The sequence below is a fragment of the Callospermophilus lateralis genome, chromosome 2, assembly GCF_048772815.1.
Source record: "Callospermophilus lateralis isolate mCalLat2 chromosome 2, mCalLat2.hap1, whole genome shotgun sequence".
In the NCBI taxonomy this organism is placed as follows: Eukaryota; Metazoa; Chordata; class Mammalia; order Rodentia; family Sciuridae; genus Callospermophilus; species Callospermophilus lateralis.
Window position 1 is genome coordinate 377,476 of NC_135306.1, and position 27,622 is coordinate 405,097.

Consider the following 27,622-nt stretch of genomic DNA (forward strand, 5'->3'; position numbering starts at 1 on the left):
ATGTTAGAATTCAAAAGATAACCATAAAACAGTGGAAGTTGGTCCCAAGAAAACTTTAAGAGAGATACAATAAAAAGCATTTAGAGGGGCTGAGGCTGGGGCTCAGCACTAGAGCACTCACCTAGCATGTGCGAGTTGCTGGGTTCAATCCTCTGCACCACATAAAAATAAAAACAAATAAAAATATAAGTATTGTGTCCAATTACAACTAAAAAAATTTTTAAAGCATTTAGAAAGAAAAATAATAGAAAAAATATGAATCACTTATATCCTTCATCAACACCAAATAATTTCTACCTGTGCCTTATGACGAGGTGGTCCTGCCTTGGATGACACGCTGCCTGTTCAGAAGGTGATCAAAACCTGCCCAGCAGTGAGCTGCCCGTGCCCTAGCAGCATAGCTGGCTCTGTCCCTCAGCAGCCCCTCAACCCTATGGCCAGGCTCCATGCTGACACACCTGCATCCCCACAGCCAGGCTCAGGGCTGACCACACCTGCACTGCTCTTGGCTATTTTGGGTGTGTGTCTGGACAGTTTTGTTCATTTTCATTTCTCTTTGTAAATATGCTCCTAACCTCAGTGTTTTTCGGGGGGTTAATAGTTATAGTCCTACATCTTTGTTCTTTGAGGCTTGCCCATGAGAGGATTGATTGAAATTATTCTGTTAACAGCTGTAGAGACTGAGCTGCTGCTGACCCAGGATGGTGACACCATGCTGAAAGCAGGTGGACTCTATTGTGACAGCCCCCGCGAGGGTGGAAGGGCAGAGCTGGGGACCCATGCACACCATCAGCAGGCGCTGACTCCTGGTGAGCACATCACAGGGCTTCCTAACCTGGAAAGGGAAGCCCGGTTTATTCCCCATTCAAATCGGAAATTGTGGATGATACTTCAGGCGCTCATTCTTTTCTTCGATGCCTTAGATAAATGGGCTGCTCAGACCAAAAAGGAACATTTGTTTCTCATGGGATCAATAAGCTCCATGTAAACATTCTCAGTTTGGGGATGAGATCCAAGTTTTATTTTAAACTTGGTGTATTTTTTTCTTCTTCTTTTGAACAGGGTGATGCAGCATGCCGAACCTTTGTGCACTGAAACACACCACCAAATGCTCTCCAGAACTGAGCCACAGGGTCAGGGTGTCTGGCGCTGGCTTGGGAGGGCATGCACAGGGTGGGCACTGGGCAGCAACAGGGCCTTCTGTTGTGCTAAGCTTGGGCATTAGCACCCTGATTCTCATAGGCTGCAGATGAGAAAGCAAAGCTCGGTTCAGAAAAGGAAGACAGCTGGCTGGCCTGTCCCTGGACCCTGGACCAGAGCTCAGTGGCATGGGTGTCCGAGACCCTGCTGGATCAGCACCTCTGTTCCCAAAGAGCAAACCTCAAGGTCATCACTGTTGCTCTTGTGTGGAGTTAGGTTATCTATTTGGACCACAAACCGCAGTTGTCACAAAGGACTCAAATCAGGCTCTCGGAAAGCCGCCAAGAGTGTTATCACCCTCAGCTGCAGCCGTGTCATGGAGTCAGGGGACGGCCTCTTTACGTGAGAACAGAGCAGCCCCTCCCTGAGTCACACGTGAGCGGTCACTGCTCCTGCCTGCATTCCAGGAAACAGGACCTCAGGATCCAGTTCCTGAACCAGCACTGGCCACAGTCCCACAGTCTTAAATGGGCCAAGGACGCCCCAGCCTACCTCCTGTCATGGATGCAGATACCACATCAGAGTCTGTAAAAGTCAGGTATTTTAGGCAGCATTTTAGCAAAATATCATTATTTATATTCATATTATTGGGAAGAAAAAAAAATATTGAGGTGTCATGCTGATTTTACCTCCCTTCCCGCTCTGTGCTTTTGCTGGTGTTTACATGTTTATTCATAGGTAACACCAGAACTACCAACTGGTGGAACAGACAGGACTCACGTTTAAAGCATATGTCAGAGCTGCACACCTAGTGTGTGGACACTATCTGGAAACTGAGCACAGGTTCACAGAAAGAGCACCCACAGGGTGGAGGTCCGAAGCCCCGGCACCTCACCAGGGACAGTCCAGGGCTCATCCTGGTGGTCCTGTTATCTCAGGCAGTCACCACAATGGCTTAGCACTGAGAACTCCCCAGAAGAATAAGACCTGGCCTTCATAAAGGCCTGAGAATTGTGCCCACCTGCCTCGCGCTAGCCCAGTTCACTTGTGTTTGTTGTATTGTGGCACATAAAGGAGCCGCAGAAGCCTGAGAGGAAGCCAAAAGTGTGGTAGTGGGGCCCGTGGGCACTGGAGGCCACCTATCCCTCTGCTGTTCCCCTGATCTCCAAGAACCTGAGGTCAGTTGCTGTTGGAGCTCAATGGCATGGGGGCCCGAGACCATTTGGTATCCACTGGCTCAAGGGCAGCTGTGGAGTAACAGTGAGGCACAGGCCTACCTGCTTACCTAAGAAGGATTGGGAATGCAGGTAAGCTGGGCTGCACAGAGCCTGTGTCCTACCATGGATGGGGTTGGCTGGCTGCAACCAAGCACCTAGAAATCCACACGGGTCATGAGACCATTAGTTCTGATGGATTTAGGGATACTGTGTGCTATGACTCATTCTCTGCTCGCCATGCCATTTGGAAATGTCCTAATGGGAGCAGTACAGCTGAGGAGACATGTAATGCCAGTGTAATCCAAGTGTGATCTTCTAAGTGATCAACTGGCATTTTTTGGAAGGCTGCAGGGGTGTTTTCTATGTAGAAAGGTTGCCACAGCCGCTGTGACGATCACACTGCTCATGGGCGCACTGGGCATGACGGGCGCAGCCATAGTAGAGGCAGAGGACCAGGTGTCTGTGCTACTTGTGAGATGGGTATTCCATTTTTTAAGTTATATGTCATCACCAAAAGCAAAACAAGGCAAAAATAGAAGCAAAACACAGAAAACCAAATGGCAGCGCAGAAGCCCAGGCCCCCCTGGAGAATGCATGCCTGCTTAGATATGGAATCCTGTGGACTCACCAGGGATTCACCAGGATGCCGAGGCCCTGGATGGCTTACCCTCCCTGGCGGCAGAACCATGGCTTTCGTTAAATCAAGTCTTCATTCTATGATATGTGATTTTTAATCCAAATGAAATTTACCCATTAGTCACTGGCACACTCATCTCCCAATGTCTTTCCCTCTCCTCTGCCTTGGCTTACAAGAAGGTGGTCAAATTGGTTTGCCAGAAGGAAGAGAAATGGAGATTGCAGAGAACGGCAGGAAATGCCAGGAACCACGGAGGACGAGCTGGTGTGGGGCTGAGGCCAGCAGAGGCAAGGCTCCAGAAGCAGATGCTACCAACAGGTGGAGGTTCCTGCACGCCAGAGCCCAGATGGATCAGAAACAGTTCCAGAGAGGGGTGGAGCTAGGGTAGCGCCTCCAGGCCAGGCTCCTCCCTCTCAAGCAGGGGCCCATAGCCTGTATCTCTTGAAGAACCCCACTTTGCTTCTGTATGGCAGGTCCAGGCAGGCCTCGGGCTCCACAGGTGAGACCATCCTTGGAGTGGGGCTGAAGCTGAAGGCCCCAGGACCTCCTGTGGGTGGCAACATTCAGACTGTCCCACTGGAGCAACAGGGAGACGCAAGCTTCTCCTGACCCAGGAGGTGCTGGCCTTGAAGAATTTGGGCAGAGCTGCCCTGATATTGCTGTATGTGCCTAGGCACTGAACGGTTATGACAAAGTAGGTTTAAAGATCAAGACATTTTATGAGGGCCATTTTATTCCTTTGTGTCTGCCTTTAATTTCAGGGCAAAACTTAGCTAAAAACAAAGGGTTATTAATGGAGAAAGGTACCATACACCTGTCCTTTCCTCTGTCAAATAGTGACCTGGGACTTGCCTGTGCTGGGTTCAGTCAGCAGCCACACTGATTTGTGAACTTTAAACACTTTTTGGATTAAAATGTCAACTCCATTGCATGATATTTGTTCATGATCTGGAAAGAGACCAAGATATATAAATTTTACTACTTGCAAAACATAAACCATATGTTGGGGAAATATATAAAGCTATTTTATGCAGTATAGAAAGGATTAGAAATGGCATTGACTTTTGTTGTGAAGACTCAATTTGCAAGGTGTAACTTAAGTACACACAATAACTCCTGTGGAATTGGGGAAGTTCTGTTTCTTCCTCCCTCCCTTACTCACTCTTTCCTCCAATACTTCCAAAATATGCACCACAGAAGCTCAGAGCTGAGCAGACAGGTCCCTGCCACTATGTGGAAGATGTGCTGCTGAGATCGGGATTCCACAGGGAGAAAGCTTCTGCACATCATTCTCCTTGGGCCTCTTCATCTCTCCTTGGCCTCACCCTGACTTCAGAACCAGGCCTTTATGTCTGGCTCTGCTGCTCCTGCTCACGGCTTCTATCCCAATGTGCTGAGGGCCACGGTTCTCTCCAGTCATGCTTCAAAATGGCCCTGAAATAATCACAAAGTGACACTGAAATTACTGTAAGCATTGTGAGGTGGTATCATGACATTCTGTACCTGGGCCCTCCATACTCAAGGCTATCTCCAAGCACAGAAAAAAGAGGAGAAACATGTTGTGACAGCCAGGAGCCCAAAATGTGCACAGGGAACAGTAAACACAGCCATGCAGAAAGCCATGGGGTGTTCCCGGCTGTGCCCCATGACATTGGCCCAAATCTTTCAGATGTAACTTCTAGAAGGTGGTTAGGAGGAGCACAAGCAGACAAATGAGGACTAACAGCCCCCGGGTGACCTGGCCCTGGGCTGGGAAGCTCCTGTGTCAGCAAGAATCAAACGAAGATGGATGGCTGACTCCTTTGGCCCTATATCATTAAACAACAGCACGTTCATAGAGAAAGATACCCAGAGTGGCCACAGGTAGGAGTGGGGCTTGAGGTGTGTGACTTGTGGAGGGCTGGAGAAAAGCATCCTTGACAGCTGGCGTCTCTGAGATCCTGCCATGTGGGAAAGGAACAAGGTCAGTCACAGCCCAGCGCTGCCCTTGCAGGCTGCGGAGGGAGTGGGGACAGGACCCACTTCAGAGTGGTCGCAGAGGGCGCCCATCTTTACCTTCCTGTCAATATTACTCGAAGGTGTAGTCCTGGCCTTGTCATTGTCCCAAAGACCATCACTGCCTGTGCTCATGCCCACCCCTGGGAATTTATCTGCTCTGCTTTGAAATGATACAAACTTTTCCCATTGGCTAAACAGTAGTAGCCAGTACCAAGGGGTCTAGGGGATCAGAGTCTCACCCTAGTCACCAACCTTGCCACAACAGTCAGCACCCAGTGCCTACAGAGACCAGATGAGGCTGCTCCTTGCCAGAGGCAGGGGGTCAGGAAAGCCAAGTACACAAAGAGCCTTTGGGCTGGAGCTCTCCCTTTCTTCATCAGAAAGCTGTGGTCTCCCATTAAGAACGCATGCTTCTTAGGGAAGTTGATTGAACTATCAGCAAAAATGTTTAGAACTTTTCATAAACAAAACTGCTTTCAGCTTTGCACATAAACTCCCACAAAGCTCACCTCTGGGGCTTGCTGACTGCTCAACACTCCAGATGCACCTGGGGTCACTACTCAGACCATGGCTCTGTTCCAGGGGGTGCTGTACTGAAGGTATCATCCCATCTTGGGCAACATGAGAGTGGGCTCATCACTGTCACACAGCTTTAGAAACAAGATCTCAGTAATGTGGGCTGCATGGACAGAGGTGCCTAGAACAGGAAGCCCAGGATCCTTCACCACCCTCTCCTCAGCTGCATAAACACAGGTACCTAGGCACACAAAGCCTAGGGCCCTGCACCACTCATCCTCGGGTGCTTCTCTATGGGCTGCTCTGTGTTCTTTAAGCCTCCTCATCATATCCTAGGTGGTTGCTGACATCCCCATCTCACTCAGGGGCATCTGAGTCTCAGGTGATTCAATGTTTTCATCAGGTCCTACAGGAAGAGGCTTCTAGAGCAGAGATCTGGACCCAGGCAGGTTTGCCTTTGCTCTCTGTAACCATCTGCGCCATGAGAACAGCACACCTGGAAAGCAGACCTCGCTCCTGTTCTGACATCTGGCCAAAGCACAGGCAGAGGATTGCATGTGCTCACAACACCAGAGATCCTTCCTGGGATGTCACCTGCCAGGCCTCCTCAGGCCCCCAATAAATGACGGGCCACTGAAGAAATGAAGCCATGGCCCTGGGTCTTGAAAGCCACGTTTGCTAGTTGCATTTTGTTATTCAATTTGCTTACAAAGGTACCAGGAGTGATTCCAAGTCTACCCTTCCCTGTTTTACACCCTTCAAAACCCCTGAGTTAAGCAAAACAATGAGAAATGTATAGGATCTGGATAAAAACCTAGAACCACGGATTATGGGAAATGGCTTACGTAGAAGAAGGAATGGAAGCACATGCACTGGAACACAGTCCTCCCAGGAGTCTCACTGGAAGTAGAAGGAGCCCCTGGCTCAGTTCCCAGGTGTCGTCACCCCATGCAGCTCAGGGGCAACTGCACACAGGAGCGATTCCAACTTCCCCCAACCCAAAGCTCAGACAGCCTCACTTTCTGTCTGAACTCAACCAGTGCACTGTAGATTGCCGTTCTGATCTAGGCCACCTAGCCTGACTTCCTCACAAAGAGGGATGGGACATCTTGGGTGATAATGGAGTCACCCAACTGTGCTCACTCCTGCTCAAATTCCTTTACACTAGTTATGCACCTGTGTAATGTACACCTAAGAAGGGAACTCCTTTGCACATGAACAAATCAGTAAAATTCTGGATGCTTTGCAGTGATACCTAATTCTCCTTTTAAAGAATCTTAAATATAGGACTGAAAGTTGGGACGGGGGTGGTGGCTCAGTGCTAGGGTGCTCACCTAGCTTGAGCAAGGCCTGAGTTCCATCCCCAGCACCACATAAATAAAATAAAAGTTTTGTGTCCAACTATGACTAAAAAATAAAAATAAAAATAAATTTTAAAAAAATTTTAAAAAGAAAGTAAAGCAACAAGCATTGTGTTGAACTACAGTTTAAAGAGATGCCCTTCAGCAGCAGTTGACATTGGGGTATGACAAACTCACTGAGCTCCATCTGCCGGGGCTTGTGTTATATACCAGCCTGAGTGTACTGACCATCCTGAGGAGGACAGGCTTGGCCACAGGGAGCAGGTGGCCTGCTCTGCCTCAGTCTCTCCTTTGGGATTTTGTGGTCATTACCTTCCAACTCTTCCCAGCCCCCCACTCTCTGCTGTGTCTTCCACATGGGGTCATGGGTCCCTAAACCAGAAGTAGAACTGAACCGTTTACAGAAGTTCATCAGCTGCAGGAGAGCAACACTCAGCATGGTCACCACGGGGCTGCACAGCTGGGGAGCACTCCTGGTACCCAGCACTTCACAGAGAGTCCCTCAGAAGACCACCCCAGACAGGCAGGTCCCTCTGTGATAGGTCTGGGAGAATATGTGCTTCTTCTCTGAGATCATTAATCAGAAGCCCAGTGTCTGGAGAAGCCCTGGGGCGCCCAGGCTTCTATTAGCAATGCTCTTTGTGTAGTTTCAAGGATTCTAGGCAAAAATATCCTAAGTGACATCCTGGGCCTAGCACACTCTTGGGAGACAAGAAGACCTTTCAAGAACTTACCAAGCCAGTTTCCTCACCTTTAACATGGGTGTAAGGATTTCTAATGAATAAGAACTAGGTAAATCAGCCATTAGATGTGAGGAAGTCAAGCAAGGGCACGATGCCTAGAAAGAGCAGTTCCTGTCCTCTGTAGTCTCACCCCTGCAAACCCAGGACACGGGGACATAGCAACATCATTCTTCTATGGGCAGACATTGTCCAACTCCTCCATTCAGGAGACTCAGGGAACTCCCACATTCCAGGCACCCTGTGGGTGGCTCCAGTTCCCCCAGGGCTCTGGTCACAGCTGGCACTCAGGATCATACCTAACGCTGGGATCTCTCCTCATCTTAGAATGATCCAGAACTCAGCTTCCTGTGAAAGGGGCACTAAAAGAGGCAATGATCTTTGTGAAAATGGTTCTGTGATTTAAAAATCCAGTCTTCAGTTTCTACTGAGCATCTACCAGAACAGCTTTGGAGATGCCCCTAGAAGCCCTCACTCCCTCTAGACTTCATTCTTAACACCCTAAGTGAGTTCCCACCATTAGAAATTACTTTCTTTCAGTTAAGGAACTGTCCCTATTAAAATGTAGAAATCTAAGTAGCCAACACTTGTCCACACCTCTCCACAAACTAGCTGGTCAGGCCCAGGTCTCTGCTGCAGCTGCTCTCGGCTCTCTGTAAGTCTTCGTGACCCCCCTTCCTGGAGGCAGAAACCAGACACCTCCCTAGCTCTCTCACTCAGATAAAACAGGAGGGAGAGGTGTCTGGTCTGCAGAGTGCTGTAAAGGTTCATCTAGAACATGAAAGAAAGTGATGAACACAGATGAAGGACCTCGTGTTGTAAATAGTGAAAGAAAGATCTAGAATGTCTTCAATCATAGGTGGGATCAAGAAGGCTGATGTGGAATTCTTTATGTTTATATATCAATGCAACCTTCATCTTAGAGGGGTGTGTGGGTGCCAGGGTCTGGTGTTCCCCTGGCTTTTCGGTCAGCTGGGCCAGGGGAGAACATCCTGGAGCCAGCTGAGAGGAGAAAGAGGAACCCAGGAGAGAGTGCTGGCTGACGCCTGGGCCCAGGGCTGTCAGGGAGAGCGGGCTGCAGGGCGAGACTGCTTTTCCGGGACAGGCTGTTGGCGACATTAGTCAGGAACTGGCCTTCAAGGCAGAGGTCTTGATCTCAGGACACCTTCACACCAGGGGCATGGGAAGGAGAAGCCAAGCCACAGCTACCCAGCACTGAGCTGCAGGTGCTGGGGAACACCTTCCTCCCCCAACTGCTGCTGGCAACACCTTGGAGCATGTCTCTCCATGGTCTGGGCTGCTGTCCCCTTCACCTAGCAGGGGCAAAGCACTCATGTTCACTGATGCAGGTGTTGTCCAGGTCAGTGGCACTAAACCCCGTTAGCTCACTTCTTCACACAGTTCAAGACCCTGAAGGGAATGGCAGCACAAACAAACATCCCATTCTGCTTCTTCTACCCTTCATGTTAGTATTTCCCTTAAGTTGAAAAATTTTTATGTATCCGTCTTTCACCTCCTGGGTCTAATCTTTAAAAAAAAAAAAAAAAAAAAAAAGGAAGAGGGGGAGATGGAGAGAAAGAAGAGAGAGAAGAAGCTAAGCTTCAGGGGCTGGGATTGTGGCTCAGTGGTACAGCGCTCGCCTGGCACATGTAAGGCCCTGGGTTCGATCCTCAGCACCTCATAAAAATAAATAAATAAAGGTATTGTATCCAATTACAACTAAAAATAAATATTTTTAAAAAACCAAGTTTCAGTTTGTGCAGGACACAGACCAGCAGGGTGCAGGCAGAGCAGGTGTTGGCCTCTGAAGGCGAGCTTTCTGGAGAGGGGCAGTCCTCAGTGGTGCAGCCCCACCTGTGAGCCAGGGTAGGAGTCAGGCTGAGAAGTCCAGGCCCCAAGGACTGCAGTGTGAGAGGCCCGCAGGGAGGCAGGCACCTCCTGTTGACTTATGGAGTCTGAAGACCAAAGACAAGTCTTGTGCGAGCCTCCAGGCCCCTGCCTGCACAGTGGTCTCCACCCAGAGCTGAGGATGGAAACACAGGAGGGGTGTGAGCACCAAGCAGGCTCCCCAGGTCCCCAGCAGACTTCCAATCATGAACAAGAACCTCTCTGGCTGAAGGCTGCCCTCAAGAAGCCCACGTGAGCAAACTTCGGCCCCAGGCACCATCCGCTGGGATGACAAAGTAGCTGGCACAGGCTGCCTCCCAGCAGAGCCACCAAACACACACATGGCACAAGGCATACTCCACCACAGGGCAGACGAGGCTGTGCGGGCCGCTCGCATTTCTGCTGCCCACAGAGGGTTCTGTCTCAGCCCAGGTAAACACAAAAGTTTGGGGGATGGTCTTGTTTTTTCTTGAAATCTTTTTGTGCCTCCCACTTTCTTTAAAGGACCATTTCCACTGTATTCATATGTGAAGTCTGAGATAAGAAACCAGGTTTACTGTTGGGTCAGCACAGAAAAAGAAAATAAAACCAGTTTTCTGTTGTTTAACCAGAGGGATCCCATCATACCATCATGGTAGTAGAGGTGCTACCCCACAGAATGTGGCATGCTGCACCTACAAAGGAGTGAGAGACATCGAAGACACCCACCGCATGGCAGTGAGCCAGAGCACTTCTGCAGGTTATGGGTTTGTTTGGAAGCAGAATCCTAACTTTCCTCAACAGCAAGGCTTCCCAGAGTGGTATCCCAGCAGGGCAGGAGCTCGAGCACAGATGGACTGGTCAGATGACTGCAAAAGGTGGGCAGTGGACTCCTCTGGCCAGAAGCACCTCCCTACATCAGGCTCCAAGACCTGCTCTCAATACCATGAATACAGACGCGAATGGGTTCTGTCGACTTGGCAGCGGTGTCGGCTGCCAGTCCTGAGAACAAGCGGCACTTCATGGAGCCCACAGGAGCAGTCACAGGATGACAAGCGCTATTCCAAAGGTAGTGAGGATGATAACTGATCTTGGAAAAAACTAGATGCTTATGAATCAAGTCCACAGAAAAAGTTGTTAAATTCCTGAGAAATGAGCAGTCCGTCCTTTGGATAAAATAGGTGGAAAAGGAGCTTAAGACACATTGTGTGTATGTGTTTTTCCTGCAAGTTCCCAGAGAGCATGAGCAAAGACTGTCAGGATGATCTCTAAACCAAGCCAAAAGTGGCTATGCCAGAATCATTAGCATTTTTATACTAAAATACGATATTAAGAAAAACCACTATAGGGTTGAGGTTGTAGCTCAGTGGCAAAGTACTTGCCTGGCTTGTGTGAGGCCCTGGGTTCAATTCTCAGCACCACATACAAGTATATAAAATAAAGGTCCATCAACAACTAAAAAAAGAAAACAAAAGAAAAGCAAAGCCGTCTCCCTGCTTTCTTCCTAAGGAAAGTGGCCCAGTGCAGAGAGGAAGATTAATGACTCTGAGGTAGAATATGTGTGAGACTTTCTTAAATTTAAAATCTTCCCTCTTAAAGATTTTGGAGTCAAGTTATAAAAAATATCAGTGTTAGGCCTAAAGGACACCTGCAGGATGGATGAGGCATCCCGGCTGAGGGGGGACCCACTGGCCTTCACCATGCGTCTCTCCGTGGGGGGTGTGCTCAGTGTGGGGAAGACCAGTTTGATGACACACTTCATGAAATGGCTCAACCCGAGCATATGTTTAAGCAATAACACTGCAATATCTACAGGACACAGCAGAAAACTGATAGACAAGCTGTGCTCAGAGGAGAGGGTTCAGTTGGAGTTGAATGCTTTCTGGGGCTGGAGAGTCAGGCCAGGTTATACTTAAACAGAGGTAAAAGAGAAGGTGGCCTCAGTTTTCTCACGTATAAAAGGGGACAATGGTGTTACTGTAAAAGTTTGTCCTGCAGGTTAGATGACTCAGCTCAGATCTCTCCATCTCCTGCTGTGTGTACCACGTCCTCAGAGCCCAAAGTGGAGCTGTGAAAACTCTGGTAATTTGCAGGTGGGGCTCACCCTCAGGTGGAGAGGCAATCGCGCCCCCAGGAGACATGGCTCCTCCACCCAGGCAGCCACCATCCCAGAGGAGAGGAGCAAGAGGCTGGGCAGGGAGGCCTGGCACCACCCTGCAGATCTCCGAGAACCTCAAAAGTGGAAGCCATCCCAGTTCCATGGGAGGTCGGACTAGCAAAGGTCACAGCAGACCAGTGAGCCCCGGCACCGTAGCCCACGTGGGAAAGGACGCTTTGCAGCGAGTTCCCCATCACCACACTCCACATGGGGGAAGACCCTTTGTGAGGTACTGTGTTCAACCAAAGAGCAGCCCTCCTGCTTCACTACAGAACTGCCAGCCACTGTTCACATGCCTGCTGCTGGAGGACCACTTCTGTGAGGACCCACAGCCCACAGAACTGTGGCCTGCCTTACCCAGACTGCGCCTTGCTCTCTAACCCCTGGCAATTGCTGCTGCCTGATGGTTGTGATCCATCCACCTGGCTCTCATGGCTGGAGCCTTAATTAGAATTCCATGCTGCAGTGGGGGGCACCTTCCTAGGCCCCATCTACGCTGCCATTAAGTGATGCTAACGATAAACATGTCTAAAAGAGTTGCTTCTCTCAGGTTCACTGAGCAGGTACATGTTTCCTTTTTGTTGGGATAGAAAATGGTGTTAAATTGTTTTATTTATAAGGGGTTGTAGCCAGCTCTAAATAGAGTCTTTGGACTAGTTCTACCTTTGTGACAGAACAGAATTTAGGGATCTCTAGTCTAAATCGGGCAGCATGTCCTGCACAATGGCTCCATAATTTTCACAAATTTCAGATAATTCTTTTAAGAAAAGAAAAAGAGAAATACCAAATGCTATCACAGATTACAGTGATCTTTTGTCTAACTTGTCAAAAGTTGGAGACCCGTAACATGAGAATCCACGTGCGCATGCTCATTAAGAGATTCAGATAAGCCTGGCAGCCAGGGTCGAAGAAGGAGCCATGCATGAAGTGTCAGATTTTGTGCTGAAACATGGGACAAGCAATTTTAGAAACAACAGCTTATAAAGTAATGAAAACCCGTGAAGGAATAAGCTCTTACAAGCAGCCCTGTAATTGGACGAGCTGCCATGGTGTGCAGGTATGTTGGTTGTTTTCCTTTGCAAGGGGGTGCTAGTATCTGAGGACAGCAGAGGTGGTCCCTGGAGAGGTCAGTGGGCATCCTTTCTCTTCACCTTGGTAATGATTCCTGATTACCTCTATGTGGCTGCTTGCCTGCGTCTAGGTGTTATTCAACATAAAATAATTACTCAGCCCTCTGCAGAAGGCTGATTTAGACACTAAAATAAAACACTGTTCTAAGTATGGCAGCTTAGTGTGCATTTGCAAACACTCCCTAAAATGTCGTTATGTTGTAGTAGGATTTAAAATATTGAATCATGCAGTGACCTTTCCTTAGAAGGAAGAGGTTTAACCCTGAAGCAAAATTATTGAGAGTTGCCTATATCAATTTAGAGCTTTTTGTACTCCAGCAAATGTAGAATTATTTTTCTCAGATTATGTGGCTCCCAAATTAATGACACCAAGGTAATTTAAAATTGCACCTTCGGCTTCCATATTAAGCCTGGATTTCTGCTTCCGTGTCTTCCTTTCACACAGAGCCATTCAAGGCTCAGTACCCCCAATACAATTCTATGGCAAGACTTTGAGCTCAGTGAAGCTAGGTACAGACTCAGAACAAATGGACAAGCAAATTAATATTTAAAATTCAGTAAGCACATCTAACTGCAGGCTCCCTGTTGACTTACAAATTGATCAGCAAGTCCCAGAAATTAGAGGCTGACTGAGCTCATGCAGAAGGGCTGTGCTGCTTTGCTTTTCCAAGCCTGGACACAGAGCTGAGATTCAGGTGTGGCTGGAGTGAAAACAAATTCAAATTTCCAAAAGGAGAAAGAGAATTAAAAACAGAGACAACAAAAGCTCCTCAAATAATGGCCTTGGTGGTGACAGCGACTCTCCCTTAGCAGCCTGGTTCATCTTCCTGCAGTGAACTTTTAATAACTCTGCAGGTGAGAAGCTGTGCTTCAGATTTATTCATGTGGTCGCTCCCCCTCAATGTATCTACACATTCTGATGTGCTTGTCTGGTAAACTTTATGGCCTCGGTGCACGCAGCCCCAAGAGCTTTGTTATTACCTTCATCAAAAACCTGGTGCTTCTGCTCCCGCTAATCCCTCATGCCTTCCTGTGCCCTGCCACAGCTAATAAGTGCTTTGCCAAGATCACTGATTCTACGCATGGGCACCTGTTCCCTTCATTCAACTTGCCCTGCTAAAGTAACATGACAAAGAGACAAATGTGATTTTGACTGGATCTTGTCAAGTAACAAGGAAACCCATCTGGAAAATTCCCCTTAAGGGCCAATTTATACAGACAATCAATTTTTACAACTGGGATTAATCTCTTCTTTCTTCCTTCCTTAGCCATAATACTTGGAAATAAATACGAATCATATTGAGTATTATGTTAATACATTATTACTTTAAAATGGTCTAACATTCATGCAAATATCTACAATGAGTGAGTTGTGAGAAAGTGCCAATATTATATATTTCCAAAAGTTTAAAAATACACATTTATCCCCAATACTAATTTTTATAGCCTAAGTTTGATTATGCAATATTAACCTTTTATATTAGGATAATAGATATTTTAATTCTGCAATTATTTTAATGCTTAGATTTCAAAAGTAATTACGTCATTGGTGTCACTGTGTGCACCAACATATGTACAAGTAGCCTGCCTGTCCCAGTACTTAGACCTGCAGGACTGAAGGACTCTGTGCTCCTAGGTACAGGTATTGACTGAGCCCACTAGAAACCCTTCAGTCCAAATATTAACACTGAAAGCATGCTATTTTTAAAGAAAATGCCGTAGTCTAATATATTAGCATTTCTTCATAAAATCATTACATGGAACATGCACAAAGTCGGGGGTCAGAATCGAACTTAATAACTTAGTGACTGCAGTAGTTTTGGGTTGGGACTGTATTTCAAAATTCATGAAATACCTCTTGTTATCTTGATGAGCATTATACTTCTTTATATAAGTGAAAAGTTTCCATTATTTGGTTATATTTTGAATTTGGGACTAGCAAAATTGGTTCTTTAGTGAGAGATCTCTAGTTTCCCTTGAAGAAAAAATTGTAGATCATCTATTCAGACAACATGTAATTAGCATCCCATGTTACTCATTAATATAAATTTCTGAAATAGCTGGACTTATTTTTTTAAAGATTCAGAGTTTTATGTACACTAGTTGTAGAGCTTTGAACATGAGTGGGAAGTATGGTCCTGTGCTCCCTGCCCATGTAAGTAAACATACCATGTAAAGATTGCATTAGTTAAATGTTTCTTCTGTTGTATTGCTATTTACCACCACAAACTCTGGTTATTTTGGAACCCAATAAGTATATGTTCAATAAATTCCTGGGAGAAGTAATACTAGAGTGCAGATCCTTAATCAGCATGTGCCCTGTGAGTGAGGGGTTAAATATATTCACGAACAATTTAATAGATGGAAGTTACTGTCTACATGTCATATGCTTTCTGAAAATTAGTAAAAATGTCCTAATGGGGGTTAGTTTTACATAATGTGTCAGTCTTTCAGTTAAAGTATATGTCTAAGATTAATCCATATACATTCAGTGAATTTTTCAAATTTAATCTAGCAAAAGGAATTGAGAAAGATAGTGTTTGTGTGGCCTCTAAGAAGATCTTGATTCTAGAAGACATGAGGTAAAACTCTAAAGGTCCATAATCATGAGCTTAGTTCAGAGAATTATATTTTAGAATTTTACAGAAGTTCCTCTTCTGCCAGACCCCAGCCCCAAACTGAGAGAACAGCCTCTTTTGTTCTCTCCACAGCTCCTTCTTTTAATGCCTCTAGCAAAAACATTTCCTACTAACACAAAAATATGTTCCTCTGCCGCTGTCCAGCTGCAGCAAAATAATGGGGGGGGGTGATGACGAGCAACTTGTGTAGATTGATATAGATTGATACAGCAGGAGTGGGAGCCGGTTATTGTAGGACAGGAGGGGTATTTATACATTCCACACAGCTTATCTAATTAACATAAACTAGATACAGCAGTCAACCAATAAGGAATCTCCACACTTAATGGCTTGTTGGCATTACTTCACAAACCACTCCCTCTGGCATTTTGCCAGGCGCCATCCAGACTTGTTTACAGACTCTAACATTCCTCTTTTAGCAAGGAGCTAAGCCAAGGAACCATGTCACCCACTACTGCCACTAGATGACTGAGAGTCAGATGGTGAGTGCAGTCTTCACCTGGCACCTGAGCTCCAGGTGGCCTCTCATGCTGGTCCTTCGCGGTGCTCCAAAATCCTGAGGTCATGTGCTCCATCGTCTCCTGGTTGTGTTCAGGTAGCCACTGTCCTTAGGTTCCAGTCCCTGCTCCAAGCCACACCTCTGTTCATGGCCCATCTTCCCAGGAACGCTGCTACCACCTTTGCAAACCAATGAAGAACTCGGGATCCAGGATGGTACCAACTTGCCCCTAGGTGCACACTCCCAGCTCCCAGAGCTCTCTGCAGCAGGCACCTGTGGCCCCATGTCATATGCTGCCTCTGGGCAGTGGCTGCAGCACCTGCCCAAATGGAAGCACTCAGGGCTGGGAAGAGCCACTTCCTATGCCCCCGATTTCCCTGCATGCTCTAGCCCTTTCTGTTCACACCTTTACCCCACACTCTGCCCTCTGCCTTTTTTTCCATTTCTCTATTCTGTGTCCTTTATTTTGTATTCCCATTTTCTTGAGCTGCCAACTCCCAAAATGCAAACATAGCTACAACAAAGTGCCAGGCTGAGTGATGGGGTGCAACAAGGGAAGGGTAATACACATACATCACACAAGCACACAATCATAGCCTTACTCATTCCCACAAATTTATCTATCACACAAATACAGACTCACAAAAACAGTTCATGCACACAGACACACATACACACAATACCTAGGTATACAGTTGGACATCTCCAAACAGATGCACATTCATTCTCATATGTGCATACTCCAGGCACATGTCCTCATGCACACACAGCCATATTTGTTTACCCACACTCACAGTCCAGACATGCAAATTCTATCCTTAGTCTCCACAACTGTAAACATTCCCAACCTCTACGGGGACCTGGAAGGTGGTTAGCTATGAATCCAAAGGCAGGCAAAGCTCCAGTCTGGCCCAAGGGAGAGTGAAAAGGCAGAGGGACAACAGAAACCTGTTATCTTCCTGTCATAGGAAGCAAGGTGTGAGGAGAACCTACATGCCAAAGAAGCAGTCCACACCCTCTGACCTGGAACCCTCAGTGAGGGACCTCCTGGCTCCTTGAGTTGTCCCCCAGGAGTAAGAATGTTGGGGTGTGGAAGGAAGTCTTTATGGTCCCAAACGGAACCTCTCCCCTTTGTTGAAGGCTGGGCCACCTTAGGCATCCCCTTTCCACATCAACACCCCCACACACACCAGGCCTATGCACAGGATCTTGTCTTTCCTTTAAGATCTCCTCACTGATACCTGTACCTCCACAAAATGGGGTCTCACTCAGACAACTCAAGGTAATGTCCCCCTCTGAAGGATCCTCATGCTGCATCTGCCCCTGCACACAGCTTAAAGACACCAGAGGTACCCTTACCTCCAGCCCCACGACCCCCAAACTAACAGGCCACACTTCCTGCATTGCAGATGAAGATGCCCATCCTAGGCGAGCCCGCCTCCAATGCGGCAACTGGTGTCGCCATCCTCCAACCCAAGGCGCCCGCACCCTCCCCGTGGGGCTCCCAGCACCTACCTCCTTTGGCTTGGGTCCCATAGGAGGGGCTCTGAGCTCCGGTGGCGCAGTCCTGCACCCCAGCTGCAACAGCGTTGGCTCCTGCGCTCCAGCAGCTCCGGTGCTCTATGGGCAGTGTCGGTGGCTCCTGAGTTCTGGACGCCATCACCTCTGTGGCGTTACACTCCGCGCTCTCGTGGCACTGTCACCGGCTCCTGCACTCCGCGGCTCCGGCTCTCCCTGGGCGGCGGCAGCGTCGGCTCCTGCACTCCCGAGGCCCCCGTGAACCGGAGGCTTCCATGCTCTGGTGTGGCGGTGGCGCGGCGGCGGCAGTGGCTCCTCCTCCATGATGGGGGCGGCCTGGGCTCCCGCACTGCAGCGGTCCCTACACCTCTAGCTGGCTTCGAGCTCCAGCTGCAGCAGCGGCTTTGGCTCCTGCGCTTCGGGGGCGCTCCTGCAGCTCCCGGCGGTGGCGGGGCGGTGGCGGGGCGGTGGCGGCGCCTCCTCCTCCTCCCGTGTTCTGGAGGTCCCCTGGACTGTGGACTTGCTAATGGACCAGCGCAAGTGCTCTGCCCTCACTCAGGGGGCTGGTGGCAGGAGCGGTTCCTAAATTTGGACCAATAGGGTTGCTACTTTGTCCAAATCCTTATTAGCATAAATGTGAACCCATAGGGCTGACCCGGAGGTATATAGACCCGGGCCGAGCGCCCTCCCTTGGGGAGCTGTTGTGGGCGCGGGGAGTAGGTTGCCTCCTCTGGACTCGCAAGCCTGGAGCCCTGCGGTGGTGTCTGGGGTTGGCGGACACCGGTGGGCACTCTCCATCAGGCAGCTTGGCTCAGAGGAGCCGCGTACTAGGAACCCACCCGCCAAGACAAGCAGAAAACTCAACTTTCACTACAGGGAGCTCTTAGCAGGGTATGGGTGCTTAACCATATAAATCAATATAAAGGAGGATATCGTTTGTTTTCGTATAATTTCACACGTTAATTTTTCAAAGTAAAAAAATTGGTTTAAAAATTAGACATTTAACTAATTAAAACAAATTTAAGAATTTTTTTAAAAAAATTAGACACAGGCAATACATGGGGACGCATTTCTATAATCCCAGTTATCAGGAGGCTGAGGAAGGAGTATAGCAACTTCAAGTTCAAGGTCAGGGAATTTTAGGTAAACCCTACCTCAAAAAATGTTTTTTATACCTTTATTTTGTTATTTATTTTTATGTGGTGCTGAGCCAGTGGCTCACATGTGCGAAGCAAGCGCTTTACCTAGCTGAGTCACAACCCCAGGCTGGATGTGTAGCTCAGCGGTAGAAGGCTTGCCCAGCATGTGTGAGACCTTGGGTTCAATTCCCAGCCCTGAGAAAGTGAGAGGTGTGCAGGCTCATGCACACACGCGTACGCACAGGAAGAGAAATGCAAGAAATAAATGTATGGTATAATCATAGACGTGGAAGAGTTTATGGTATTATAAATTTGTAAACTTTAATAAGAGTAAAACTAAAATAAAGTTATGGTCAGCATTAAAAATTTTATAGAAAAACAAAACTTTTGAATCAATTCAGAAACATTGGCAGTCTTGCCAACATAAAATGCCAGTTATATGGCTCTACACGTAGGGTCGCACTACCCTGCTTATCTTGACATTGATATATCTCATTTTCTGTGGCTCTCCACGAATAGCCCAGCAACATTGAGAGTTCTAATATGAATATAACACAAGTTCTTATACATTTCATTAGCTTTGTGTTATATGCCAGTATAGAAACCAATTCCCAGCTCTATGTACATAGCACAATATATGAGTTGTGCCCTCAGAGAATAACAGTCCATGTAGAAACTAGTACCAATGCACCTACTGTCACCAATAGGAACCATGTTCCGTGGCTTTTCACATAGGTCCAAGCAATCCTGTAAATCCTGACATTGTGTAATTTCAGTTTCATGTGAATTCCATGTAAACCACAGATATTTTCCCTTATCCTGTAGGAACACTCCATTCTCATCATATGATCACCCTGCTTCAAGGACTCCATCAACGCATCCTGACTTGGATGCCCACTGTTCTCCTCAGCCTCCTCAGTGCCACAGTTTCCGGCAGCTCTTGATTGCGGGTATGCTGACTTTAACCCCTGACACCTATCCTTATTCATCCTCTCCAGAGGCCTTTATGGTTGCTTTTCCCTCTCAGTGGAATGTCTTTCCTGCCCCTCTTTTCCAAAAGTTCTTCCTCATCTATGAAATCTTAATTTGATTGTGATTTTTCTGATAAGTTTTTTGACTCTCTTGACATTATTTATTCTATTCTGTAATTGACACTGAGCATTCTTAAGAGTCTCTGTGTCATTAACAATTAATATCTGTTTCCTACATTAGAATAAAACTTCACTAAGGGACTGTTTGTCTAGGCTTTAACTGTGGGTGTCAGACATTAACATCAACTTGAATATGTGGCGTCATATCCAAAGCATCTGGCAGTGTCGGCCATGTACTAATAACATTCTTTATAGTCATCTGGCCAATTAAATGAATTATTATATAATTTAGGATATTAAAATATGAAGTGTGATATAGTAATTTGTGGTCATTTAAATACTATATTTATGAAGAAACTTATGACATTTAATGTCATAATTAGAATACTATATGATGTTTGAAGTACAGTCAGTCCTGAATACCTGTGGGATAGTGGTAGGAGTAGATTCAATCAATTATGAGTTTGAAGACATCTGGAAATAAATGGAATCTTAACTATACATGTACACACCTTTATTCTTGACACTAGTTCCTAAACAATATTGAAAAATATATTTTGTTGAGATATTACATGTAAAAATGATTGAAAGTATACAGGAAGATATGCAATAAATAATAGAAACATATAACACTACTGTATAAAATAGATTTGAAACCCAGCAGATTGAGTGTATGTGTGTTTGGGGTGGGGCTTAGAATCACCCTCCCATGAATACAGAGGGACAACTGTGCACTACAACACAAGGAAAGTGGCTGTTTTTCCATCAGAGATACCATTGTTTGCATTACTTGATAATAGAATAAACAGAACTGTATGTCATTTACTTATTTAGGATGCTTATGCTAAAAGAGAGCCTTTTCAACCATGATCCTCAAATATTATTTAAGGTCACGATTTGACCCAGCAAAAACTTAATTGAAAAAATGTATCATAAATGTATTTGTATCTATAATCTGTTCAATACCCTAATTTCCATAATTTACATGTCTTTTTGTACCTCTTTACATTTTTGCTTAAAAGCTTATTTTCTAAAATCCCTATTAGTAAACTTTTTTACATTAATATCCAAAATTTCAACAAAAATGTCTTCTCTTTTTCAATTTTCTCTTTGAATCTAGTTCCAAAATTTTAGAAGTCCATTCTCCTGCCTCTCCTCCCCCTCCTACTCCTCTTCATTTTTTAGAAATTATTGTGCTGTACTCTCTTGGTGAAGATAAGTACTTAGTACAAGAGAGGCTTTAAAAAAGATTTTTAAAATCATTTCAAGAATACTGAATGATGGTAGTATCTCTGAATACATATTTTATGCATTTACACATATTTTAGTCTTTCACAAATATCATGAGTTAGGATCACAACCAGAAATCAGATATTGAAGATTAGTACTGTCTTTGAAAGGAATTTGAGCAGAAACATGGAAGAAGAAGCTTGTCTTTGCTGGATAACAAATTGGCTGTAGCCAGACTCTAGCTTTATTCCCATCTCTTGTTATTTAATATAAAATGATTGTTTTAAAACTTCTAGGTAATATGCTTGAATGATTAGATTTAGATGTAATTCTAATTAGATTGAATTCCTTATTAAAAATAAGGAAAACTGTCATGATTCTAGAGATTGAGTTAAAGGAAAGCACAATTGGAAATTAATTTAATCTTTTTTGAACTTTGGTCATTCAGTAAGGGCATCCAAAGGGACAGCTTTCAAACACTATTACAGCTCTGGATCCAATAGTCAACACATCCCTATTATTGTTTCTCAAAACCCTCAATTCACTCATAATAAATTCATTAGTATAAGACAGGGAAAACTGTCAGGAACCCCAGGAGGCCTCACCTCACATGCTTTTGCTTCTGTGGTGAACTCAGATGGTGTCAGCACACAGAGCACCGTGACCCTGGCTGCAGCTTCAAGGAAACCTGAGGCCTGAGCCAGGCTGGAGGGAGCGTGAAGCTGCCTTGTCCCCAGTGAGGACAAGCACTGGCCTCTAAGTCCTGCTTCACTTCAGTGACGAATGATTTTCTGTCTTTTACCAGGACACTCACAAGAATTATAGTTAAGTGTTATGTAACTTTTATTATTCCAATTTTGTTTTGCTTTTTAAAAGCAGCTTGAAATCCTGATAGAGTTGCCATAATTTTGATCCTACAAATTTTGATGGTGTTGAATTATTTAACTTGAATCATAATTTCTAAACTCAAGCCTATAATAAAAAAGAAAGCTAACTCATGACACAATATTTAATCAATGATTTAATTATCATATTGGAAATAAAAATTACACACAGTTTAAAATACTACAAACATAAAATTAAAAAAAGACCAAATAACACTTTATATTACCAGGAAAATAAATGTATGGTATAATCATAGACGTGGAAGAGTTTATGGTATTATAAATTTGTAAACTTTAATAAGAGTAAAACTAAAATAAAGTTATGGTCAGCATTAAAAATTTTATAGAAAAACAAAACTTTTGAATCAATTCAGAAACATTGGCAGTCTTGCCAACATAAAATGCAAGTGAAAATATTTCACTTTCAAGGTCAACATTTAAAGTTGCCACATATTTTTTTCCATTAAAATATTTTTAAAAATTAAATTAATAAGAAATGCATGACATATTTAGTGTAATATATAGTATTTCTGCTCTATATATTGTAAATGCATGTAATAAAAAGAAAAATAAGTGCAAAGAAAAATTTACTGATTAGAAAATCTAAATGGAAAATCAAAATATTTTTCTTTAAATGGGCATATTGAAAGATACTGGTTTGACATTGACAAAATTAGATGTTAAAATTGACATTTATCTTTAAGGAAAAGGAAATAATGGGAATTGGATTGCTCATTGCATTTTATTAAGCGGAAAGAATTTAATCTCTATCTCACTTTAATATATATCAAGCATTTTGTAAGAGATTATAATTAGAAATTCACGGTATCAATTAATCTTCAAATAACCTTATATTACTATTACTGCATCAATTTACATCTGAGGAAATTGTCAAATTTGCAAAATAATTTTTAAGAGTCTCATGTTAAGATATACAAATAAAAATTGAAGCAATGTTGCATTTTTAAATTAAATTCAACTATTGATTGTCAGAAGTACATTTTACCCTAACCATTGCAGAGTGTGAGACATGACTGTAGAGTTGTGACATCATTTTAACATTTCTATCATGATGCATCACACACATGAGACATCTCATCATCCGTCGTTATGTTCATTTCATTTGAATTATATTTTGTGTCACCCACAAATGGCTCTCTGCACTCTCATGCCAGGGTCAGACTGCTTGGGAGACACGGAGACGGGGTGACAGAAAATAGCACCTGGAGCTTCCCCCAGCAAAGGTGGAAGAAGAGCTTCTTACAGGAGACCTTCAGGCCCAGGCCCTGAAAGTAAGGAGGAAAGGCTTCACTCAGAGGTAGCCTTGGGAGGGTTCAGGCAGGAGGGGTGGGAAATTCCATCTTATTGGAAAATCAGGTAGTAGGCAGGGTGTGGTCTTGAGCCAGGAAGCAGAGGGGTGATCTACTAAGGCAGGCCTGCCATGAGGAATGAACCTGTCTTTGGGGATAAGCAGAGTGGGCAGGCCAGGATGGTGGGGTTGGATGTCCAATACAAAGGCTATGATATCACATAGACTGAAATTTGGGGGTTCTGGATGCCCAGTGGAGTGCAGCTGTGTACAGGAGTGATGTGGAGCTGCTAGGAGGAAGTAGCCCAAGGAGTTGAAGACCCTCTGCTTGGCTGTGTAGTCCCACATATGGCAGGGAGTTGGCCAGCATTCACTGATCAACCTTCCAGATCTGAGAACCAGTGCAGAGCCCAGTGACAAGACAGGCTGAGCCGGATGTGGCATGGGGGAGGGATAGGGGGCAAGTAACTCTGGTGGCCATGGATTCCCAGTCAGCTTAAGACCTTTTCTGCCTTCGATGTTCACTCACTATTTTTACTGAGCACCTACAGTGTGGGTTCTACTCCAGGTGCTGGGGCTGCTGTGGGATGCTACAAGCCAATCCTCATCCTGGCCCTGCACCCAGCCCCATCCATCTCTTCCAGAGCCCCACACCTGATAATCCCAGGACTTGGAGTGTTTCCCACTCATAAAGGCACTGAGCTAGGAACATCACCTTGGTCAACAGCCGTGGTTTATAGATGAGGCCTCCAGTTACCAGGGAAGGCCGGTGCTACCCAAGGTCACACAGCCAGCCAGTACTTCACAAGCTGATCCTATGGCTTCCCAATCTTTGGGGAGGGGGGAACTTCTGGCAGGTCCCTGAGCCAGCCCCATCTGGGCCCTGGCAGGAGGGCAAATAAAAGCAACATATTAACAAGGTCACAATGGCTGGGGCAAATTGAGAACACAGTGCTGGGGACCTAAGCAAGCAAGGAGCAATCTGAGAGGGCTCCCAGGAGGTGGTGAGGGGCCTGAAGTCTCATCCTGGCTTAAATCCCTTTGTCCTCCAGCTTCCTCAACTCCACCTTCTTTCTGGATGGGCCCCTCACCCAGCTTCAGCCTTAGCCGGACATTTCCCATGACATTTGCTGCAAAGAAATGGAGTCATAAATCCAAAGGTTGAATGTGCACATTGCCTTTCACTGCTGGGCAACATCATGGTCCCTCCACCCCTCAGGACCCCATGGGTATAGATTTGTGTGGGATCGCCCACTTGTCTCAGGGCCTCTGCTTCTCTAAAGCACCCCAGTCACCAGGGCCCCAAATGGGTTCCTGGGCACACCAGGCCCTGAAGTTTGGCACATAGGGATGTCTATCAGAGAGAATATCACCTACCCCACTCTAAAACCAGGGCCCTGGGATGACCTGCAGTCAAGAAGAAAAGAAAGGATTTCAGCACCATTTAACCCAACTGGTCCCAAATCTGACCCTAAAACCCTTGTTTGACATCTACCAACTGTGGAGCTTCAATTCCACGGACTGTGATTCATGAGGGCCAGTTAAGAGTGCTGAGGTATTGACTGGAGGGCCAACAGCACCCCTGGGAATGAGGTAGGCTATCTGAATGAGACCAGGTCAGCCCGTAACACCCCTCTATCCCAGATCAGCCCAGGTCCATGTATCAGAGTGCTGAATGGGGCTCACTGTGTGCCAGGCCCAACTGGGCTGACCTGGGAACTCTGGTTTCTGTCCACTCAGCAGTTCCCCAAGGCTGCTTAGGAAGGTCTACCAATAACCCCTGCCTCCTGGCCCCACTATCTGGGTCTGGCTACCCTAAGGAGGGTCATCAGGGGCCATGGGCAGCCTCCATCAGAACAAGGCAGGTCAGTGCCACCGTCATTTCAGTCTCTATCCTCCCACACCAGGGCAAGGCCATGGACTCCACCAGAGACAGGGGAGACTATTAGACTTAGCTGGTAAGGCTGGAAGCTATGTGGAGAGGGTAGGCGAGAAGGGGCCCTGAAACAACCCCTGCAGAGATGGCCGTCCTTAGAGCTGAGAACTTGCTGGGGTGTGTGTATGACAGGGCAGCTGCATCTCTAGAGTCCAGCTACCTGGCTGTGGCCAGTATAAGAGGCCAATGCAGGTTTGAATAAATAAATTATAGTGCATTTTCTGGAAGGGATTCCACACACACACTAGTAAAGCATGATGAAAAAGAATAGTTTCCAATGTGCAAAATGTGAAAGATACAGTGACAAAAGAAGAAACTTCAGCACAAAACACACGGTGTGGTGGGACCCAGTCAGGCCCACATACTGCAGAGATGGTGTAGAGAGATACAGAGGTGTGGGATTGTGTGCCCACCCTCCTGGCTGGGCGTCCAGTGCTGGCTTTGTGACTGCCTGTCCTTTGAAGCACTTAACCCAAGGTGAGGATCACTTTCCTTCATTTGTCTGGTTCAGAGTTGGTCTGCAGGCCAGAAATGAATGGACAAATGAGTAGATGGTGGTGAGTAAATGCAAACATCTAGAATTTGGTCACAAGGAGGATGCTAGTGACCTTGGTCAGGGTGTGGGTGCAGCTAGCTACAGGGCAAGGACACTAAAAGGTGCAGAGACTGGCCCCTGAGAGAATACTCATGGGGCTGGAGAGGAGATAGGGTGCACAGTTCTTCGGGCTTATACCATGGGTGGCTACAGAAGGTTGGGCAGACTTGCTTGAGGGTCAGGGGTCAGGGCTCACCAGGCTAGGTACCTAGAAGCATGAATTTCACTGACCAGGCACAACCAAATACCTAGGGCCCTCAGTAACCCTCTGACAGGGTGGGGGTAGGTGTCACTTGCTCATATACTCCCTCCACTACACACACACACACACACACACACACACACACACACATTTCTCTCTCTCTCTCTCTCTCTCTCTCTCTCTCTCTCTCTCTCTCTCTCTCTTTCTCTCTCTCCATGCCTTCCTCCTCCTGACCCTTCTTCCAGATGCACAGACTGAGAACCCCTGAGGAGAAACTCTAGGCCACAGGCCCAGGATGCCCAACAAGAAATATTTACTGCTTTATCCTCCCCATAGCATAAAGATCAACTTATGAAAGTATAATGAAGAATAATGAATATAGAGGAAAATCGAGCTGATGATTAACATAAAGTATGATCATTTTTAAAGCACATTTCATATTATGTTATTGTAAAGAAAGTCAGTTATTAAAGCAATCCAATTCTATGTTTCAATTCTTATATTCACTTTTTATTATTTCTAAAATTTTAATTCCAAAATATGCCAAAATTAAAATTTGTTATGTTTGCATATTTTTTGTCTTTGTCATTTACTGGTCTCTAAAATATTATGTGTAAATTTTGTAATTTTCCCTCAAAAATTGCTTTGCATAAATCACATGATTTTCAGTGCCTTTGCCTAATAAAAATAATGAGCAGAAGTAAAATGCAAATGACAGGATCTGAGGCAACAGTGAATCATCCAAATGCCTGACTCCCTTGACTTAAACCTGCTGCTGCCATAGAAGCAAATATCTGTGTCCTGACAGATTGTTTTAGAGCCCACTGTCTTTTTCAGTTTTTATGGACTTCTTTTACCCCACTCTTCTTTCCACTTCCTCATTTATGATAGAATCATAGTGCTTGGAAGTGCTAATTCTTTTTAAGCATTATCTTAACCATATCAATATTCACCACAGTCGGGTGTTCTATAATTCTCTCCAAAGAGAATAATAACAAAATATTCTTTCTTTCTCCAGATTGTGCCTTGCCAGTACATGCTTCAGACAGTGAAGAATGAACAAGTTCTCTACAGTCAATACCTGAAGTCCATGGCATTTTCAGTGTACTGCCAGTGCAGGTGACATCTGCCCACACAGATCCACATTAAATCCCTCACAGGATTTGGATCTGCAGCCAGCATTGAGATGACTCTCAAGAACCCTGAGCAGCCCAGCCCAATCCAGCTTACTCCCCTCCTTTTATATTGCACCCAATCAAAGACAAATCAAAGCAGAAAGAGCTAGGACAGAACTTTGGTGAGGCCAGCCAAAAGTACGATGTGCTCTTTGTGGGCTATTGTCAATCCCATGAAAAGCACTGGCTCTTGGCTTCCTGCACTGACCTCCATGGGGCGTTACTAGAGACTTGCATTGTGAATATTGCTTTATCAAGTAGGTCACAGAAGAGTAAAGTATCTGCACGCAAGATTGGACTGCAGAAACTGTGGCAAGGTGCATAGGCATTGTGCAAGTGATATCACTGCCCTGGAGAGTTGTGATTGGGACACTTGGGCATCTTGGCCATGAGTAGCTTAAAGATTGGAGTATCCTCCTTGGAGAATGTTCACTACAGACAATCAGCAAACAGCTCAAGGATGTGTGCTGGATATGTGGAGCCCCCCATGGAGCCCCAGGGGTCCTTTGTAGTGATGCCAGATGCTGTCACAATGGGCTCTGTTTTTGACCGAAGTACTGCACTGAACCTGTAGTCTTATCAGCTGTACACCCCTCAAGACACGTCTTGTACATCCTAGTGTTCCCAACGTCATCAACCATC